The sequence below is a fragment of the Delphinus delphis genome, chromosome 3 (genome assembly GCF_949987515.2).
Source record: "Delphinus delphis chromosome 3, mDelDel1.2, whole genome shotgun sequence".
In the NCBI taxonomy this organism is placed as follows: domain Eukaryota; kingdom Metazoa; phylum Chordata; class Mammalia; order Artiodactyla; family Delphinidae; genus Delphinus; species Delphinus delphis.
The window spans coordinates 167,123,215-167,126,411 of NC_082685.1; the positions used below are offsets into that span (position 1 = coordinate 167,123,215).

At 38.1% G+C, this 3,197-nt stretch overlaps 1 pseudogene; it reads left to right on the plus strand.

Moving 5' to 3' along the window:
• The first annotated feature begins 502 nt into the window (after positions 1–502).
• Positions 503–831, plus strand: LOC132422324 (large ribosomal subunit protein eL33 pseudogene; annotated as a pseudogene).
• Positions 832–3,197: the final 2,366 nt, after the last annotated feature.

A 3,197-nucleotide genomic window follows, 5' to 3' on the forward strand; every position in this document is an offset into this window, starting at 1 on the left:
AAACTCTATACTCTTTGACTATCTACTGTATAGCATAGTGCCTATAGATCTCAGTACTGTATTAGATACTTAAAATTTGCTGAGAAGATAGATCTTATGTTTCTTACCACACATATACACGATATTATAATAAAAGGGGTGGAAAGAGACTTTGGGGCGTGATGGATGTCTTTTTGGCGTTCACAGCGGTGATGGTTTCATGGGTTTATATCTATCACCAAACTCATCGAGTTGTATACAATAAATATGTACAGCTTTTTACATGTCATTTATACCTCAACAAAGTGGTTTTAAAAAAATCACACCACTGCTTTCTGCATAATGCACTGCAAAAGCACAAACGATAAGAAAACTCTTGACCAAACTTAATCAAGCCAGTGAAGTAGCATCTTTCCAAAATGGAAATTGTTTGTGCCAGCAAACAAGCAGGAAGGCCTTAAAGACCCCACGTTAACAATTGTTATCGAAGGCTCCTGGGACCAGAACTTCTAAAACGACAAATATGTCTGGAAGGCTGTGGTCCAAGGGCATTTCTGCTGGCTATAAGTGGGGTATGGAACCAGAGGGAGCACACAGCTCTCCTGAAAATTGAAGGTGTATATACTTGAGATGAAACTGAATTCTATCTCGGCAAGAGATTTCCTTATGTGTACAAAGCAAAGGACAACACAGTAACTCCTGGTGGAAAATCTAACAAAACCAGAGTAATTTGGGGAAAGAACTCACGCTCATGGAAACAGTGGCATGGTTCATGCCAAAGTCTGAAACAACCTTCCTGCTAAGGCCATTGGACACAGAATCCATGTGATGCTGTACCCTTCAAGGATTTAAACTTATTGAAAAGTAAATAAAAAAGAGTGTGGATTTGTTCAAAAAAAAAAAGCAATTGTTATCCAGTATTGACATCAATCTGTGGTTGCTCATCCCAAGGAGACCTTGGACTTGAGTTGTGTTGTTCACTGCTGCACTGCAAGACCCAGCACAGTGTACTCAAGATATATTCACCGAATGAATGAATTCAAGAATGACTATAGCCCATGGAAGGTGAGAATTGCAACAGGGTCCCACAGAAAACCACAAGACTAACCATTCAGATGAAGAGTGAAAATGCAGGGGAACATGTGGCTGAGTCATATAGTAGCTGTATGACTTTGGGCAGGAGAATCAGTCTCTCTGAACCTGTGTGCTCAACTCTACAATACGAATGGCACTTATGTCAAAGGAGGCTTTGAATATTAACTGAGAGAAAGTGAGAGATGACACATGACCAAACTCGGGACTCAATTGTTATTTCCCTTTCCTCTCATTTCCTTTTAGTTTTCTTGAAACATTTCCTTCTCTTTCTCCCAATTCATGGGTCATGAAACATTTTCATTGTTATTGAAAATATCAAACTTCTGCTCTGTGGCCTGCAGGACCACTCGTTCTTCATGTGACCTTGGAAAAGTTACTTAGTTTCTCTAGGCTGTTTCTTCATCTTTCAGACGGGAGAGATGATTCCTCCTGTATTAGAGGGTTGTTTTGGGGATGAAACAAGTAAATGTAAGTGCTTAGAAGAGTTTCAGGCAAACCTCAGCTGTTATTGTTAAGGTCATATATACTTGTAAAGAAGGGGAATAATTTTGGTAAAGGTAATTTTGGGAAGTGCCGGATTGCTGATAAACAACAACTAGGAAGCACCATATTTTATATAAATGCTTTGCTATTTCTCAGGTCTAGGAGAAACCCAAAAAAGATCTTTCCAAGCATTCACCATCACAGACTCTTCTTGTAAAAAAAACAGCATCTGTCTACTTATCTAAATTTAACTGATACCTTCAATTTCTAATCAACAACAAGAATCCTTATTTTGATGTAATTTACAGTGTTATTTATTATCCATGTGAGCTTGGAAACATTATTTTACCTCTCTGAACCTTTTCATAAAATTGAGCTATGGATGTGTAACATCACAGATTGCTAGTGTTATGGAAGTTGCATAGTCCATAGAACCCACTTACCAACTTCTTTTATGTTTTTTAACATCTTTATTGGAGTATAATTGCTTTACAATGGTGTGTTAGTTTCTGCTGTATAACAAAGTGAATCAGCTATACATACACATATATCCCCATATCTCCTCCCTCTTGTGTCTCCCTCTCACCCTCCCTATCCCACCCTTCTAGGTGGTCACAAAGCACCGAGCTGATCTCCCTGTGCTATGTGGCTGCTTCCCACTAGCTATTTTACATTTGGTAGTGTATATATGTCCATGCCACTCTCTCACTTCGTCCCAGCTTACCCTTCCCCCTCCCTGCGTCCTCAAGTCCATTCTCTACATCTGCATCTTTATTCCTGTCCTGCCCCTAGGTTCTTTAGAACCATTTTTTTTAATTTTTTGATTCCATATATGTGTTAGCATACAGTGTTTGTCTTTCTCTTTCTGACTTACTTCACTCTGTATGACAGACTCTAGGTCCATCCACCTCACTATAAATAACTCAATTTCGTTTCTTCTTATGACTGAGTAATATTCCATTGTATATATGAGCCCCATCTTCCTTATCCATTCATCTGTTGATGGACACTTAGGTTGCTTCCATGTCCTGACTATTGTAAATAGAGCTGCAATGAACATTGTGGTACATGACTCTTTTTGAATTATGGTTTTCTCAGGGTATATGCCCAGTAGTTAGATCATTGGGTCATATGGTAGTTCTATTTTTAGTTTTTTAAGCAACCTCCACACTGTTCTCCATAGTGGCTGTATCAATTTACATTCCCACCAACAGTGCAAGAGGGTTCCCTTTTCTCCACACCCTTTCCAGAATTTATTGTTTGTAGATTTTTGATGATGGCCATTCTGACTGGTGTCAGGTGATACTTCATTGTAGTTTTGATTTACATTTCTCTAATAATTAGTGATTTTGAGCATCCTTTCATGTGTTTGTGGGCAATCTGTATATCTTCTTTGGAGAAATGTCTATTTAGGTCTTCTGTCCATTTTTGGATTTGTTGTTTGTTTTTTTGATATTGAGCTGCATGAGTTGCTTGTATGTTTTGGAGATTAATCCTTTGTCAATTGCTTCATTTGCAAATATTTTCTCCCATTCTGAGGATTGTCTTTTCATCTTGTTTATGGTTTCCTTTGCTGTGCAAAAGCTTTGAAGTTTCATTAGGTCCCATTTGTTTATTTTTGTTTTTATTTCCATTTCTCT